The 19622-nt window shown below is 40.0% G+C and overlaps 1 long non-coding RNA gene across 1 annotated transcript; it reads left to right on the top strand.

Moving 5' to 3' along the window:
• The first annotated feature begins 593 nt into the window (after positions 1-593).
• On the top strand, positions 594-19099 carry LOC105465807 (uncharacterized). The gene is made up of 3 exons (XR_977794.2): positions 594-673; positions 18360-18453; positions 19042-19099. It is a non-coding gene; the product is annotated as an uncharacterized lncRNA (long non-coding RNA).
• The last annotated feature ends 523 nt before the right edge of the window (positions 19100-19622 follow it).

Genomic DNA, 19622 nt, shown 5'->3' with positions numbered 1-19622 from the left:
GCCAGGTAGTGAGTGGCAAAACTCAGAAAGTTTTTAATTTTGCTCAGTGGTTCTAGGTTGAGCAGTATGGATTTTGTGGGCACCAGATTGCCTTGAAGCTTGTAATCATGCAGATTCCTTGGGCCCCTCCATGAACGTTCTGATTCAGTAGCAGATTTTTGGTCCTGGAGAGTGGATCAAAAAATAACATGTTTAATCAGTTCCTGTTGCAGGTGGTTCATGGAACCCCAGTGGAGAGCTCAGTCTCATGTTCAGGAGGAAGATACTGCTTACAGCCAAAGAATAGATTTGTAAAAGAAGGCAGAGGAGTCTTTTTTGGAGGTATAAAGCCTAGTGATTGAGAACATGACAATTGGACCAAGACTGCTCAGGTTCAAATCCCACCTCCACTATTTACTAGTTGTATAACTTTGGGCAAGTTACCTAACCTCTCTAAACTGAGTTTCCTAATCTGTAAAATGGGGGTGATACTCAAATTCTCACAGGGTTGTTTTGAAGATCACATGAGTTAATCAATGTAAAGCACTTGGAACAGTGCCTGGCACTATTTGGTATTATTGTTTCCTATTATTATTCCTCCTCCATTTAGGTGAGAATTTGGTTGCAGTGGAGTTTCTTCAGAATACAGATTTTAGTGGATTTCTGAAGAAAAGGAGAAAACAACACTGAAAGAGTGAGTAAACATAAAATATAGGAAACTATTGAAGAATGAAGTAATTATTTAGAGCAATCTACTTTCTTCAGCTGGTTGTGGGCCAGTAAAAACCAAATCCCCCTTAACCACCAAAAGTGTCCTTACCAGACCACGGTTACCTGCACTAATTACACAAACACGATGCTTCCTTTCTGCTTCCAGGCGGTGAGTCTTATTAATGCTATAGAGGGAATCTTCCAGAAAATGCCACATTCAACATCAGCACACCTGCTTTATACATCCTAAGCTCCAAATGGAGAAAACAAGCAAAAAAAATTGATTTAAATTATGCAGGTGGATGGTAATTAAATATTGATATAATAATTATTAAATTATGCAGGTGTAGGATAGGTTTATGTGAAACTTCTGGAATCGCTGCAGGAGTGGTATAGACAATGAAAAACCCTGCATGGGGCTCCAAGCTGGAAGACAATGCTCTGAAGTTATGGTTGAACTGGGCAGCTGCTTAACTTTGCATTCATCTGCAGGTACACATCTCTCTGGATGAGTTCATTCAAACCAAGGGCAAGGCTTTCCCCAAATGGCCTCAGTGCATGGAGGAAAAAGCCACTCTTAACAGTCAGTCCTAAGAATTAAGAGAAAGCAATAGAAATGGAAACTGTGGAGAATCTCCCAGATAATCATGTTTTCATTTAAAACTATAATCTTAAAAACCACCATCACCACAACAGCAATCTCTCTTTTGTCTGTAAAGTAACAATAATTATTTCGGAGCCAGAAAGAAATGGCTCTGACATGAACAAATGGTTAAGAGAAAAGCACGAGGAATGGTTTGAGGGGCTGTGAGGGGAGCCATCCAGGTCTGGACCAAAAATGGGTTTGTAGACAGTGTCAGGGATAGGCAGACGCATGATAGCTAGTTTGTTGGAGGAAAATTCTAGTTTTGAGGCAGTGAATTTTTATGTTTGACCATTTTGTCACTTGTGTCACTAAAAAGGAATGGGCCAGATGGTGGTCGCTAGTATGTTTTCCACAGTGTGGCGTCTGCAGAGGGGTTTACCCTAGTTGGCCATTAACAATCAGTCTGAACAGCTTAAATGAGAGCCCAATGTTGAAAGGCAAGAAAGCCAAATGTGAAATGCCCTTGAATTTCAAATCTCTGATGAACTTAGATGTTTAGGTTTAAAAGCCACAGTTTTTAGGCAATGGAGAAGATGGCAACTTCAAGTATCTGTTTAAATAAGCCATTTTTTTTTTCTGTGTCTTCTTTCTCTTCATAAAATGAAATAAATCATGGTTAAGACAAAGACTTCTGATGTGTTGGCATTCAACATTTTGACTTTGGTTTTTCGAGTTTTGACTTTTTAAGGTTAGTCTAGAGCAACCTTGTCCACCCTGCGACCCAGGTAACACATGTGGCCCAGGACGGCTTTGAATGTGGCCCAACACAAATTTGTAAAATTTCTTAAAACATTGCCAGATTTTTTTTGGTGACTTGTTTTTTAAGCTCATCAGCTAGTGTTAGTGTATTTTATGTGTGGCCCAAGACGATTCTTCTTCTTCCGATGTGGCCCAGGGAAGCCAAAAGACTAGACACCCCTGGTCTAGAGGTTCTCAATTTGAGTGAGTTTCAGAACCAACTGTGGGGTTTGTTAAAAAACAGATTGCTGGGCCCCAGCCCTAGGATTTCTTATTTAGTAACAATTTGTGTGTCTAACAAGTTCCAGCGATGCCTCTGCCACTGATATGGGAACCACACACACTATGAAGACGACTGTTCTAAAACATTTTCTGGTTCAATTGCGCTCTTATTGTTTTTTTTAAGCCATAAGTTTTCTTTCATGATGAAAGCCATAAACCTTTTTCTCAGAAAAAATATGCACAGGTAAACAGACACTTGTACTTTCAAGGGATTTATCTCTAGGAGATTCCAAGAATCTTTGCATAAAAGCCCCTGTCCTGTCTAGAGCAGCGGTTAGCAAATTTGTTTTATAAAGGTCCAGATAGCAAATATTTAGGTTTTGTGGGCCATAAGGCCTCTGCTATGACTTCAGTACTCAATTCTGGCATAGTAATGGGAAAGCAGCCATAGATAACACATAAAAGAACGGGCATGGTTGTGTTCCCAAAAAACTTTATTTACAGAACAAGGTGGTGGGCAGTATTTGGCCCATGGATGTAGTTTGCCAATTCCTGGTCTACAGCATGGATTTCAGAATCAGATATACCTGGGTGATTAGCTGTGCAACCTTGGGGTCAACCCGTAACCTATTTAAGCTTTGTTTTCCTTGTATGTAAAATGAGGTGTAATGCTTCTTGCTATGAAGTGTTGTGTTGAGAATTAATGGAGATATCAACCCAAAGTTCCTAGCATTGCCCTCAAATAACATCATTTTGGTAGTTAATAATAGTAAGTAAATAAATGCTGGTGTGAAAGCCCTTCATGGGTCACACAAGATATGAGCCATACAACTTTAATTATTGTTATGATTATTAAGAAGAGAGGGTACATGAGAATTATCCAAGTACAAATGAAAAACTGGGAATGTGGCATTTTGTTCTAGAATTGTGGAATAAGAGGGATGGATGTCTAGTGAGGTCCTTTGTCTCCTAGCCAGCGTCTTTCTTTTCAAACCCATCCTGCCCACCGTACCACTGACATCTGAGCTCCTCCTAGATCCATATGCTTTTTAGATAAACTTTTTTTTTTCCTTGGAATGTTTTTTCTTCCCTGAACCCCCTTTTCCAGACTCTGTGTAGGTGTCATTTCTCAGAAAGTAGGTCTTATGGGACCGTGTTCTTTTCTCTTGTGACAGTTGTTAGATTTTTTATTTGCTTGAGTTCTGAAAGTCTTCCCCATTAGAACTGTAAGCCCCTCAAGGTCTGGACCATGTTTGTTTTGGTGATCACTGGGTATCTGGAGTTTAGCACTGGGCTCGACGCTTAGTAGATGCTCAACTAATATTTAATGAATGAATGAACCAACTTTACCTAAGGCCTTTCTTGACTCAAAGCAAAATAATGACACTTTGCCTTTGGTGTCCTCTATCAGTGCTCCTGTCCGTCGGTAGCAGTGGGAAGGTGGGGGTGTGTAGGCAGGGCCTTCCTTCAAAGGTGGCTCTGGGATGTCTACTGCCTTTTGCTGTGTTTCATGATCAAGTTTCTCACCATAAACTTAGCTCTTTGGGACCTCTCCCACCTGTTATATCATAAAGCCGTATGTTGAACCCATTCAAGCAATGGCAGCAGACATGGGCTTAGTGTACACCTTCTCCAAAAGTAGTTGCCATTAATAGGGCACCCTGGGGATGCAAAGCCTCAACACCAATGTGTAGCCCCGTAATGGTGGTCTTCTGGGCTGAGACACATGAATGGGTGGTTACATTTCTGGAGAGGATCCATGTCTGGAATCCATCAAATCACAGCCTAGTGTGGGCTGTCTGCCCTAAGCAGCATCAGGGCAAATGTTTGGATCCGAGAGAGGCATTTGTTGTTTCTGCAGGAAAATCCCAGCTAATTCCCCAAACACATTGATATAAAATATATTTTTGTAAGGGACAATAATTCAGTAGCTGTTTTTTTAAAAAAACCCTGCCTAATGATTTAAGCTCTTAATCCTATTTATGGTGAAGAAAGAGAATGGTACAAAGAGTAATCATAGCTAACAAATGGCTGCATGTCTATTGGTGAACTCATGAGCTCCTCAACCGACTGGGATTGAGTGGAACCAAGACCCTTTATAAAGGGAAATAAGCTTAAAAATTAGTCACTGACAGAGAATGGAGGGGCATAGCAAGAGATCTTGGTTGGCCATGTCCCATCTCCTAGATCCATCCGTGATATCAGCCATAGCACTGATGAATAGTGCTGTGCGCCCTGACAGGCATCTCCTTAAGTTCTATGCAGGCATCCACCCACTTCTGTGCCTGATAGCGTTCTTTAAGGCTGTGGAAGCTCATTCAGCCAGTACATACAGACAGAGGAAAGGGAGGGGAGTTAACATCCCAGGGGCAACCCTCAACCAACAAGATATGGGAGCTAGTGCACATATGCTCCAGCCTTCTGTACTTTGAACAGATGATTCTGGGAGGCATTTTGCACGTTTCTCAGAGGTCCTAGAGGAGTTGAGCCCTTATTGCCTGCAACAGTGACCTTAGTAACCTACTTTGAGGAGTTTTCCTTTTCTCGGTCTCACTCTCTTCATTCCTTCACTGCTGTTTCCTGTTTGTTTGTTTATTTAGTGGGTTTTTTTCTATGATGGTGATGATGGGGCACCTCTCATATAAACTACCTGCCCTCAAGTTTTTTTCTTACCCTCAACTTTTGGAAAAACCTGAGCTAAGACAAAGGGTACATACACTGGGGATGCAATGATCTTTAAGTACATTTACATAAAGGATGATGACTTGCTATTTTTTTCCATTGAAGACAAAGGCAAAGAAAAATGGCCTTGAACTGAAACATGTGGGAATTAGAAGACATAGGCATCCACTTCCTTGGAAAGAAGGCTCTGAGCCAGCACTATCCAATGTGGTAGCCACCAGCCACTTGTGGCTATTGAGCACATGAATGTGGCTACGTGAGTGAGGCACTAAATTTTAATTTTAATTAACTGAAATAGCTACACATGACTAGTGGCTACTGTAATGGACAACACAGCTTTAGATGTCAGAAACAATCTCCTTCCGAAGGTTTAAAAAATGAAGTTTGTGGCTGATGGCTACTCATTCCTTACCTAATATCTACTCTTCTTTCTAGCAGAATCCTGATTTTTTTTGGTGTGTTATTATGTCCAGTTAACAAATACAAGCAAAATCTGACTTCTCAGACAGCTATGGGTGGTCCTTCCCATCCCATGTGGAAGACAATGCCTGGAGCAGAGAAGGCATCTTGCTCTTTGCTCTCTCCTTATCTCTTTTCTTCCTGCTTGACCATATGTCATGCTTGGAGATTCAGTAGTCATCTTACTGTCAGTAAGAAGAAAGCTGCATGTTAAGACTGGTGGAGCCGTAAGATGGAAGAAGCCTGAATCCTAGGGCCTTTCTTGATTTGCTGCATCTGCCGTGGTCTCCCTACTTTTGGACTCAGTGATGAGTTAGACAAATAAAACTCTAACCATTGATACTTGCATCAGAATGTATTATGACTGGCATAGATTATTTTGGACAGGTTCTGGTTGAAGGTGGGTTAACACTGCCATATTAAGCTTTCATATTGGGTTCAGAGGTAGCGAAACTGATTGAAAAATTCTGCATGAGTATTGCTTAGGAAACTTGGAAAATGAATATAGGTTACAGATGTAAACTAGAAAATGTGTCTTCTCTAGGCATTTACTTTCAAAATACCAACTATCAGATGCTGATAGAAGCACCTTGGAAAAATATAGGGCCTTTCCTCCTAAAGATTTATTTGCTGTCTCTAGATGGCTGAAAACATTTACTCTCAGAGAGTGAAAGACAGATTGGCACTGGTGGGACTAGAGGCCTCTGGGTGGGGCTAACATACTACACACTCTTGACACAGAACAGGGCCTAGGTCAGGAGATAACCAAAGCAGGATTTGGCATTGAACAGATAATCCCACACCCATTTCACCTCTAATTGTGATAGGTAGTCTTGCCAAAAAGTTGCATAGCTACCTTGTAATCCATTGCCAAGTATTTGGTGAATATTTGGGGGACCAAATGTATTTCTCCCTACCATATGGATCATAAACTAACCTTGATACACACACTTCTGTCACAAGAAAAAAGATATTTCACTCTCCCAGACTTTCATTGAATAAAGAGATTTTTGAACTGAGCTCCTTAAAATATCAATGCTCTATATTACTCCCCAGATACATATATAAATCTTTATAATGGTGCACTTTACAAGCAGCACTCTGGAGTCTTTTCTGATTGGTAATCACAGTGTTTCCTTATTAATACTGTAAAAAATGTAAAAGGCATAAACATTTTGCAATCTATCTGTTCTTTCTGTGCGGGCATACATCAGGGGCTGCTTTAAGCATTCCTAATGGCTCACCCATCACATTTTTTATGAGTTTATATGGGAAGAAAATTGTACCAGAAAACTGAATCCAATGACTGCCATTCTATGAATAAATTCTGTTATCTTTGATGCTCTGGGTATAATAAAAACATACAAAAGTTAAATTTCAGCATCCTTGCAGAGTTATGTCAACTGTTTTTAATGTCAATAAGACATTGCTGTTTCAACCAATGTCTTTTCCCTCCAAAAAATACTGCTTGATTTTCAGGTTATGTTTTCATTAAAACAACTTGTTTTTAACAGCAAGATGCTGTGTATGTTTGCTAATTTATGTATACTACAAAGTCTGATCAAAATGAGGAGTTATAATTTTAAGACATGGAGCTCAGTAAAAATTCATCTTTACTTTGGATGAAAGATTAAAATAAAAGTCAGGTGTCCATAAAATGTGTTTTATGTAAGTTAGACCAGAAAATATCTTGGTAGCGTAACTTTGATCAAGCAAATTATTATATATTTTTGTATTTACACACATCTCCCCCTGTGATTAGAGGAGATATTTTATACTGTATGCTACAGGTATATTCTATGCGATTTTTATCCTTATGATCATCTATGAGTTTTTTTTTCCAAAAACTGCAATCATCTAAATACTTTAAAACAAGAGTAGATTCTCCTAAGCTATCCAATTTCCACATTTGCAAATTAATTCATGGTATTTCCTTTATATGATAACAAACTCTAAGGCTTTCCTCATTATATATGGGCAGCCTGAAGCTCAGAGAGTTCCCCCAAAGTATTGACCCACAGATAACTGCCCATCCGAAGGTCTGTCATTTTCTTTTTGAGAGAACTTTTACCTCCACATGGTCCAACTTGTCTAAGCATCCATTTTCTTATTAATGGCCTAGCTGCCAAAACACAGGAAAACTGAAATTAAAATTCCTAAAATATTCAGGACTTTCAGAGCTCTGAAAACCCTCTGCTGCTTGGACTCCCATTCACCTAGTACACCCTAATGGACCAAACATATAGGCTATAAACCAAAGAAAATATCCAAGTGTTTGCTGGTGACATGGACCCATCCTCTAGGTTTGTGTGTTCCTCCAGACTTGTTAATGATATTTGGGACCACAGGGTTCCTGCACTCTTTTAAGCTTTGTCTCAGGGGAGGGTTCTGCTGTATTCCCTGGCCTCAGGCCATCTTCAGCCCCTCAGCAAATAGGGAAAGGAGAAAATGAATTTGGGCAAAAGAACATTTTGAGGTTTACACAAAATTTATTTCTAAATCTAGTAGAGTCTAATTTATTTTTCCTCTCTTTTCTGGAAATAAGCAGGTAATTGAAATAAAAGTGTCTCCTTGGCCTAAATATGTGTCAAATGACCTCAATTCTCTATTTGCCTATAGAGATACCTTCCGATTCTGCCACAAGCACAGGTTTCCCAGAAACATGAAACTCATAGAAAAGAAAAGCAGGCTTCAGTAACAGGCCCCCGGGGAGGGCTGTGGAGTCTCATTAGACCTATCCTAACTTATTTTAGGGCGTTGACTAATTTATTTTCATGATGGGGCTAAAATATCTTTTCCGGAGCTACCAGGCCAGATGACTCCATCTGAGAAAATGAATGTTTTGTTTTCTTTTTAAAGTGTACATGAAGATGCTTATTTGTGAAGAAGCTTCCAGAGTTGGCATCCTTGGAGGTTAATCCTGATTAATAGGTGCTTAGCTATATCATTTTGGCTCTTACCTGAGGTTGAGGTTCTGGCCTCTAGCCACCCTGCAATTATCAACAAGTCTCAGGGCACACCTTGCGGGCACCCCCATATGTCTCAACTGGATGGAATAAACAACACCTTATAACCAGGAAATACCCATCAAGCATCTCATTTTCCAGAATTTCATGATCCCCTCTCTCATTTTCCCATGCTCCTTGGTACTATAAAGAGGCTTTTTTTTTTTTTTTTTTTTTAAGTGATGTTTGCTAAGGTTTGTCCTTGCTCTGGGGTGATTGTCAGCATTAAGGAGGCAAAATTAATAATCGCTTCAGTATTTCTATCTGGGAGAAGTTAAGCCAACGTGTCATTAAAGTGCTCACACTTAGACACACATAGGGCAAATTGGGACTGGACTGTGGCTAATTTCTTCAGAGTTATGTCTTTATTATTTTAATTCCATAAGTAGGAAAAACTCTACACAATGTCCACACAAGCTTTTGGAAATTTGTCTATTTGGCATTCTCTTTAGATGCAAAACCAGTGAGAGTTTGATGCCTAAGGGTAAAAACAATGAGAACTTTCAAGGTAGCAGCACTATTAGTTATTATGAACTTCACTTGAAATCCCTGGTATGCAGATTTGCTCAGTTGGTGTTTCTTGTATAGACTAAGATCTAACCAAATGGCCCAGGCAGTTGAAACAGTCAGAAGTCGTTGAGCTTCTTGCTCATGAGGAAGCTCTTCTGTTTTCTCTACGATTCACAAAATCACCTGAAAGGACTTTGAGGATTGGTTGCATTGTTAATAAATTAGAGCAGTTAAGTATTTACCAAGCACTTTCTTTGTGTAGAGCACAGAGTTAGTTGCTGTGGAGATAAAGAAACTTTAGGATATAGGCTTTACTCCTAAAGAAATTCATGATCCATCTGGGGAGTTAGTGCCAGATTTCTCTCAGAAATCAGTGGCTTGGCATCTGACACGACTGCAATTTGAGAGACACCAAAAAGATTCCAAATATTTCACCTGTATGAACACCAAAGCCAACTTCAGCTCCAATTCCAACCACAACCACAACTCCAACCCCAATTTCAATTCCAACTCCACCAACAAAGACAGATCTCTCATATGGGTTACCTTGAACATGATAGGTATTTTGATGCATTCTTTGTATATGTGATATTATATAAACAAGGGGTCTGCTTATACCTTGTTTTATCTTTTTTATTTTGCCACTTCATGTACAAGCTCCAGGCTTGCACAGGCTGGGGTTGAGATGGATGACCACTCAAGGCACTGAACTGCTGCCTCAGATTTGAATGATATGTTTTCAAAGCCACCCAGAGAACTCTCCCATGGCTTCTGCATGTTTTGGAAATCTGATAATGCTGTGACTAGAAAGGAATCCTAAAGTAACATCCTGGGATACCACAGTGCCCCATTTCCTCAGTCCTCAAGAGGCCTCCTATCACCCTGCTGTAGTTAAAGAATAAAAAATTATTTAATATTATTTCAACACACTTCTCCTGGGTCTGCAGCTTATTTATCGGATGGGCTTCAAGATTCCACTCTCCCTAAGATCTCTCAGATTGTAAGGCTTTGTAGTAGCTCAGAAAGGGACAGAATTCTTTCCAGTCAAGAGCTGACTTAGACTTCCACTGAATTCCGGGTTTCTAATTGTACAGCTCTGAGGAACTACCAGGAACTCCTGACTGCCCATCTGTGAAGTGTCAGCACAGGTTTAGAGGGTTAATTCTCCAAACATCTTTAAGCCAAGACTACTGTCATGTTCATTTAACCAGGCTTTCCCCAAACAACAGATTGTTTTAGGAATAGAATTTGTAAAGTATGCTCAGAATTATTTTTTTACTGGGGAGGGAAAAGCTACATAAATTTGTGCCAAAGAAGATCTTACTTTTGAAACTCTCTTTCATTCTTATTGTTACTACTAAAATGTGGGCAAAGAGTATTTATTTGTGTGGCATGTAAGAGGAAGCACCCCAAAAGTTGGGCTTTTAAAAGTCATAATAGTTAAATAGGAAGGGGGAAAATGTATGAAAAGTGCCATGTAAAATTCAACCAATATTTGAACTAACACTCAACTCCTGACTGCCCATCTCTGAAGTGTCAGCACAGGTTTAGAGGGTTAATTCTCCAAACGTCTTTAAGTCAAGACTACTGGCATGTTCTTTTTACTTGGCTTTCCCAGCAAAACAAATTTCACTAATCAATCAATATTTGGTTGAATGCTACATGGCACTTTTCATACATTTCCCCTCTTCCTACATAACTCCCTAAACCAAAATTAAAAGTTCCATTTAGATTGAGTAACTGAGGCTTAGATAACTTGTCCAACTTCATGTATCAGCCTCTCATGTTTCTCCCACTAACCCTGTGCTCCTTTTAAACTTATTTTTGACAAATCTAGGAAACCTTAGACATTAGTAGAGTACTTTATATGAAAAGAAAAATTACAGTCCAAAAACAGGTAGCATCTTTTTCTCACGTTCTCTTTCTCATTTAGCACCATTAAGAAATATGATATAAATGTCCTAGAAAAAATATAGGGGGATATGTTCAAGACAGCAGGACACAACACTACGTATTTATGCCCACTATAATGAATCAATACATCAACTGCAGAAGAGATCCAACATAAATGTTAATACAGGCATACCTCAGAGATCTTGTAGGTTCAGTTCCAGACCTCTGCAGTAAAGCAAATATCACAATAAAGCTAATCACACATTTTTATTTTTGGCTTCCCAGTATATATAAAAGCGATGTTAACACTACACTACAGTCTAAGTGTGCAATATAACATGTCTGAAAAATGTACATAACTTAATTAAGAATACTTTGTTGCTAAAAAATGCTGATGATTATCTGAGCCTTCAGCAAGTTGTAATCTTTTTTGGTGGTGGAGGGTCTTGCATAGATGTTGATGACGACTGATTGCAGGGTGGTGGTTGCTGAAAGCTGGGGTGGCTGAGGCAATTTCTTAAAATAAGACAATAATAAAGTGTTCTGCATTCATTGACTCTCTTTTCAGGAAATATTTCTCTACAGCATGTGATGCTATTTGTTTGCATTTTACCCACAGTACAACTTCTTTCAAAATTGTAGTCAATCCTCTTATAACTTGCTGCTGCTTTATCAGTTACATTTATATAATATTCTAAATACTTTGTTGTCATTTCAACAATGTTCACCGCATTTTCACCAGGAGTAGATTCCATCTCAAGAAACTATTTTCTTTGCTTATTCATAGACACAATTCTTTGTATGTGAAAGTATTATGAGATTGCACCAATTAAGTTACATCTTCAGGTTCCACTGCTGATTCTACTTATCTTGCTAATTCTATCACATTTGTACTTCCTCCACTGAAGTCTTGAGTCCTCAAAGTCATTCATGAAAGTTGGAATCAACTTCTTCCAAATCCCTATGAATGTTGATATTTTGACATCTTTCCATGAATCATGAATATTACTAATGGCATCTAGAATGGTGAATTATTTCCAGTAGGTTTTCAATGTACTTTACCCAGATCTATCAGAGGAATCACTATTTATGGAAGGTACAGCCTTATGAAATGTATTTCTTAAATGATAAGCCATGAGAGTCAAGTTTCTCCTTGATCTATGGGCTGCAGAATGGATATTGTGTTATCTGGCATGAAAACAATATTCATCTCCTTGTACATCTCCATTAGAGCTCTTGGTTGACCAGGTGCATTGTTAATAAGCAGTATTATTTTGAAAGGAATCTTTTTCTGAGCAATAGGTTTCAATAGCAGCTTAAAATATTCAGTAAACCATGCTACAAATAGATATGCTGTCATCTAGGCTTTGTTGTTCCATTTACAGAGTATAGGCAGAGTAGATTTAGCGTAATTTTTAAGGGCCCTAGGATTTTTGGAATGATAAGTCAGCATTGGCTTCAACTTAAAGCCACTGGCTGCAGTAGCCCCTAACAAGAGAGTCAGTCTGTCTTTTGAAGCTTTGAAGCCAGGCCTTAACTTCTCCTCTCTAGCTATGGAAGTCCTAGATGTCATCTTCTTCCAATAGAAGTCTGTTTTATCTACATTGAAAAATCTGTTGTTTAATGTAGCCACTTTCATCAGTGATTTTAGCTAGATCTTCTGGATAACTTGCTACAGCGTCTCCATCAGCATTTGCTGTTTCGCCTTGCACTTTATTGTTGTGGAGATGGCCTTTCCTTAAACTTCATGAACCAATCTCTGTTAGCTTCTGCCTTTTCTTCTGCAGCTTCCTGACCTCTCTCTGCCTTCATAAATTTAAGAGATTCTACTCTATTATTTAGGGCTTTGCTCTGGATTAGGCTTTGGCTTGGGGAATGTTGTGGCTAGTTTGATCTTCTATACAGACCACTAAAACTTTTTCCAGATCAGTAATAAGGCTGATTCACTTTCTTATCATTTGTGTACTCACTGGAGTAGCACTTTTTTTTCCTTCAAGAACTTTTAGTTTGCTTTTGCAACTTGGCTAACTCTTTGGCACAAGAAGTCTAGCTTTTGGTCTATCTTGGCTTTCATTATGTCTTCCTTGCTAAGCTTAATCATTTCTAGCTTTTAATTTAAAGTGAGAGATACGCGACTCTTCCTTTCATTTGAACACTTAGAGGCCATTGTAGGGTTATCAACTGGGTTAGTTTCAATGTTGTGTCTCAGGGAATAGGGAGGCCTGAAAAGAGGGAGAGAGAAGGAGGGGAACGGCTTGTTGGTGGAGCAGTCAGAACATATACAATACTTATTGATTAAGTTCACCATCTTATATGGACACAGCTCATGGCATCCCAAAACAATTACAGTGTAACATCAAAGGCCACTGATTACAGTCATAATAACAGATATCATAATAATTAAAATGTTTGAAATATTGTGAGAGTTACAAAAATGTGACACAGAGACACGAAGTAAGCTCATGCTGTTGGAAAAAATGGTACTGACAGACTTGTTCAACATAGGGTTGTCAAAAATTTTCAATTTGTAAAAGCTGCAATATCTATAAAGTGCAATAAAATGAGATATGACTCTATTAATATTGCCAGAAAAACAAGATTCTTTGTTCCCTGGTAGAACTGTGAGAAGCACTGACTGCTTTAGCTAAGTATTGTTGCCAGGGTCAGTCCTGTCATTTGGCAAGGAGGCAGTGACTAGAGTTGATTAGTTGTAGCTAACCAGTTGTATGTTGTTAAACTAGGGGAAGGGTTAGGGGAGGGGGTATGCTGGAGAGCCTGATTCATAGCACTTGCCAAAATATAACTACTCCAAGTCTAATTTCAAGCTACCAATGGTTTAACAATGGCTCACAAAATTCCTCAAAATTGTATAATTGGCTTTCATAAGCTAATATGACCTAGCTCTATCATACCACCACAGCTGTTTTCTGAGAATCAATGCCCCAGTTTTCTGGTAAAAGATATCCCAGGAAACCTTCCTTCCTGTACTTGCCCAGAATTTCCCAGGTGGGCTTGCGTCATAGAGGTGATGCTGGTCCTATCATCGCATTTTCCTTCATCACATTATAGTGACTGGTGATTCAGGAAAACCCCCTCTCAAGTGTGCAGAACTTTGTATGAGAAAATAAGAGTGAAAATGCTAATAAAAATCAAGGATGCCAACTTATTGGGAAGCTCTTGGTGAAAAACAGATTAGAAATAATGCCCAAAGAGCATATAGTTTCAATTTATTCATTGTATACTAAATGCAATTAAATGAAGTCTTATATCTTGGGACAAAACAAGAGCAAGGGCATTTTAAATTGGGCACATTTTGGTCGTTAAACAGGCAGGTACGCTGATGGAGGTAAGGAAGTCCTTTAACTCATCTCCATGACCAGCATCACTAGGAAGAAGAAAGGCTAGGATCACATCAAAGCATATGTTCAGATATGGCCAGAAAAAGCCTTGGCTGTATTGCTGTGGCTATTTCTCCTTTCTTTGGTGTCCTGGGAAGCTTGGTCGAGGCATGGTGAAATTTTCTTCTTTGACTAAGTTTGCAGAATCATAAGATCAAATGTTTAGAAGGGCATTTAGGTGAATGCATAAATATCCTCCTCAACATCCCTGACAAACAATCATTTACTTAGTCTTGAAGGCCTCCGTTAAAAGGGGGTACTTAGCTTCCTGATGCTTCTGTTTGCATTTCTAGGTGATTCTGTTTGTTGGAAAATTTCTCCTCAGGCAAAGTAGGATCTTCATTTCTGCAGCTGATCTTTTGGTTTTTCTCTGGACACATAGGATCTAGGATGGACACACAACTTTACAATTAGTCAGATGCATTTTAATTCAATTCTACAAACATTTCCTGAGTCCTTATCATGGCCAGAATACAAAGATGCATTAGCTTAGTTTCCATTCTTGAGAAGCTCATGGTTTGGCAACTTAGAAAGTTTCACGCACAGATAATCTAGTCCCATTATGTATCCTATAATAGGTGGCCTCCTTTCTCTTTCCCAACCACAAGCTTACAGCAGCAGCTTCCATCTTCTGACATGAGCTCATCATCCCAACCAGCAATTGGTTCATCTAGGGGTTTGTCCCTGACCAAACTACACCATCAGTAGCCACAGCCATAGTTGATTGATCCAAGAATGGGCTCCTGACCAAAACTGGCCGCTCAAATATTTTATTTCAGATATTAAAATTTGGTATCAGAAAGGGTATAAGCCAGTCTCTCTAATGACTGACTTTCTAATGACTGCAAAGCTGTGCAGTGCTATAGCTGTGATTCCCGATGCTCTGTAGTGAGAAGAAATGAAGCAGATGTGCAGAAAGAAGGAGAAGTAAGAAATGGAGAGAGGGACCTGGTAGAATTTCCTTCCTTGGCTCCAGTTTTCCTGAGACTTGTTTCTATCCCTGCCCTTCTCATGCCCAGCTCATCTCTGGCATCTCTGGGTCAACACATTTCCCTTTGAATGTTTTGAAATGTTGAAAGTTTTAAGCCGCTTTGCATTTTGCTTCATTTTTGCTTGTTTGCTTGCTTTTTTTTTTTTTTAATTTCCAAGAAAAAAGGGCAAAATGAAGGGATTAGAAAGCAGTGCTGATCCTCCATATCCCCACCCCTCTGCTGGGGCAAACTTGACCAATGGGTATCACAGAGGGACAGGGTGTGTATCAAAAAGAGGAAAAGGCTCATGTTTCCTTGGGAGGCATTTGGTTGGGAGTCAGTGAGAGATGGAGAATAACGAAATGGGAATTCAGGTGGCAGGCAGCATGCTGTTGACTGGGAATTATTCTCTTGGTGAGAGAGGTTTGTATTCACCTCTGCTTGCTGAAGGCATCTTGTCTGTTTACTCTGGGTCTGCTGCTGAAACAGTTAACTTCTGGGTGGTGCAGTAAGCCTGAATAGAGATGGGGCCCTTCCTTCATCAGTTAATAGAGGGTTTACTATATGCCAGACACTATAAATTGATATTTACCTAAATACTTGTATATATAATTTCAAATTTATTTACATATAAATCCCATGGTATTATCATGAAGTTGGGATGTGTCCACATTTTACCAATGATGAACCAGAGACTGGAAGAGTCAATCAGTTGTTTGAGGCTCACAGAGTTATAGAGTGACAGTGGGGATGGGAACTCAGCTTCTGACTCCAAACTGTGTTGTACATCCCTCTCTTCTGAGAGAGACAGAGAATCTGGCTCTTTAAGGATCTGCCTGGTTTGAGGACTGCTGCAGCAATGATAATCCACTAGCGTGGTCTGAAGACTGGGTTCCCTGGGAAAGGCCTCCTTCTCACCCACAGCCCTCTCTCTATTTCCTGCATTAGGGGAGGAGTGAATATTTCAAGGCAGGTTTCTTCTCTGGCAAGAGCCCAGGATTCTGCAGGCTGAACCAGCCTCCTACAGCCAGGTGCGTCCGGCCTCAGTCACTGTGCCCGGCCAGGTGAGGCTCTGGGCTGGCACCTGCCTGTGGTTGGCAAGACTTCTGAGAGGGCTGCCTAATCCCAAATAATAATAATGACAACAATAGTGGTGATAATAGAGGGCTTTATGTGTGCAAAATGTGGTTCGATACCAAAAGGTCCAGAAACACTACAAAAGGTTCTGATGAGTATTATTATCTCTTAGGCGGGCAACAGGTTTACCTCGAGGGCAAATGCTGCAATGGGAAGTAAAGAGTCTGAGAGGTAATGAGATCAGGTAACAATAATGATAGCAAGTGCTAATGCTAGTAGCCAAGAAAAAGGACAAATGGGAAGTCACGTTTGGAGACTCTGGGTTAGTTTAAAAAGAACTCTTCCTCCCTATTTCCCTTTGGGCATGAATTATCAGCAACAAATGATAGAGCACAGGCACTTGTTCAAAGCTAAAGAGATGGGCCCTGTCTAGGTGGCCGTCTGCTTTGCATGTGTGGAGAATGTCTGGTCTGCACAGTGCACACTCAAGGGTCTCTGGGGCCTCACAGGGAATGTTAATGAATAAACATAGTCTAGTATAAGGCAAATATAGTACAAATAAAATGAGAGCAATCTGACAAATGGCAATCTATGCTTGGCTTCAATATTGGGGTATGATAAGGAGGGGTGGGGTCTGTGGCAAACTAGAGGGAGAGCCATGTGCCGCCATTGAAGGAAGCAGCTCTATTTAAATCCAACCAGAGCTGGCCCCATGTTGCCAGTTCTTTCAATTATGGGAAGAAACTGAAACTCCAAATTGTTGTGGAGAATCTCTTAAATTTAAAATATTGTTAACTACTTTGAACATTTTCAACTGCTGTTGGCTACATCCTGTCTGGTTGGGGTTTTTCTCCTAAGGAAACCCTTCAATTATCTCAAATTTCAAAGATGTTTAGCCTTATTACACACATGGAGTTAGAGGAGACAGCTGGCGCATTGTGCATCCTGCATCTCCCCAGCCAAGATTATAAAAGAAGCCAGTGGGAAGGAGGAGAGATAGCCCAGGCTCATGTGTGTTTAGACTGCATGGAGTATGGGCTGGATGGGGCTGCCAAGGTGTGGCCATGAGTGTGGTCAGATGAGAGCATCACAAATGAGCTTGGTAGAAGGAGAAGGAGAGGCTGGCAAGGGTGAAATCCAAAGGGGCTACTGAAGATAAATGGCAACTATGACAAAATTTTATCTCTTCTGGATTTTTCCTGCTCCCTTTCTTTCTCTCTACTGCCCTATTATCCATTTTCGCTTTCTCTATCTTCCTTCTTTCCTTCCTTCCTTCTTCCCACAAATTCACTGCCCACTCACATAGTGTCGGAAGCTTTACAGGCTGTGGGAATGTGATCTAGACACACAATTATGTTTTCAACTTTTATTTTCTCCCATGAAAGCTGTTTTCACATAAAAACAGCTACAGAGGTTTTTTTTGTTTTGTTTTGTTTTTTTTTTTTTTTTAAATCAAATCTGGAGGTAAGCTTCACAAGATCAGGCATTATACAAGTGGTATAATTTTTTCTTTGAGAGAATCACTTCGACAAGACACACAGTCACCCTTAGAACAGCAGCAGTTTAACAATAGCAAAAGGCCTCATGGCTGTCAGTGATCAGAGGTCCACCAAGTACCTGAGGTATTGCAGGCAGAGACTACAAATGGTGGATTCAATATGATGCCTGAATTGAAAGTTGTAAGGGAAATCTATCTTTTTCTCACATGGCCCGCATTCACCTGTGAGGGATGTACAGCTGGTGCAGAAGAGGGCAGAAAGTTCTTCTGTAGGAGGGGACATCTAGAGGGATGAGTGGAACCTAACCAGGTAGAGAAACAGGAAAGAAAAGAGCATTCCAGAGAAAGCAACAGTAGGTGTAATGGCCGTGAGTTGAGAGACCATGCAGCTCATTTGGGCACCTGAAAATGCTTCAGTCTAGCTGGAGGAGATGGTGTACTCAGGGTCAAAACTAAAGCTGTAAGTAGGAGATGGATAATTAAGGGCCTTGAATATTGTGCTAAGAAGTTTTACTCTATCCCCAGGTGTGTTTTTAGCAGGAGAGTAACATTGTCAGTCTTGTGTTTTAGGAAGATCACTTTGATTGCCATGCGGAGAGTGAACTGTGGGAGGACCCCAGTGGAGGTAGGGAGACTAAACCAGAAGACAGTCACAGTCGTCCAGGTAAGAGATGCATATATTATCAATCAGTGAGTTTTTACTGAGAAAGGACTATCCTAATAGTTATATATGATACAGCAGACAATTTTCCACTTCAAGGATCTTTGTTGGATTGTCAAGACAAATAGATCATCCATTCAATTGGTTAATTCAATTTAAAAATATTCATAAAATCTGTACCACAGAGAAGCAATGTTCCAAGGCACAGATCAATAAGACATGGTTACTGCCATTAAGGAGCTTATAGTCTCTTGGGGGAGGCAAATACAACCAAATACCATGCATGGTATACAGCATGGGTCCCCAGGCCCCAGGCCATGGACCGCTACTGGTCTGTGGCCTATTAGGAACCAGGCTGCACAGCAGGAGGTGAGTGGCGGGCCAGCAAGTGTAGCTTCGTCTGTATTTACAGTCTCTCCCCATTGCTTGCAGTACTGCCTGAGCTCCACCTCCTGTCAGATCAGCAGCCGCATTAGATTCTCATAAGAGTGTAGACCCTATTGTGAACTGTGCATGTGAGGGATCTATGTTGTGTACTCCTTATGAGAATCTAATGCCTGATGATCTGTCACTGTCTCCCATCACCCCCAGATAGGACCATCTAGTTGCAGGAAAACAAGCTCAGGACTCTCAATGATTCTACATTATGGTGAGTTGTATAATTATTTCATTATTATTACAAGGTAATAATAATAGCAATAAAATGCACAATAAATGTAATGTGCTTGAATCATCCTGAAACCATTCCCCTGTCCCCAGTTCATGGAAAAATTGTCTTCCATGAAACTGGTCCCTGGTGCCAAAAAGGTTTGAGACCACTCATTTAGAATATAATACTGCAGCGTGCAAGTAAGTTAATTGGTCTGCACTGGTCATGCCCTCTTATTGTAATGAGTACCAGCCCACTCACTGATTTACTCAGCCTCATCTTCTATATTTGGCTCCCTTGGGCCAACCACAATGTCGTGTGGAATATTATATTTATTCCATTTTGTAGGTGAGAAACTGAGGCTCAGAGAGATTACAAAGGAGCAGAGATGGGATTTTTACTCCAGGTCCTCTAGTCTCATTATCCTATGTTTTGAGGTTTGTACTGATGTTTCTCAAACTTTAGTCATTCTTTCTGATTTTTATAATAATTATATAAGCCTGCACAATTATTTACTTTATTT

This window comes from Macaca nemestrina, chromosome 2, assembly GCF_043159975.1.
Source record: "Macaca nemestrina isolate mMacNem1 chromosome 2, mMacNem.hap1, whole genome shotgun sequence".
Classification (NCBI taxonomy): Eukaryota; Metazoa; Chordata; class Mammalia; order Primates; family Cercopithecidae; genus Macaca; species Macaca nemestrina.
This window is presented reverse-complemented; position numbering and strand designations above follow the sequence as displayed.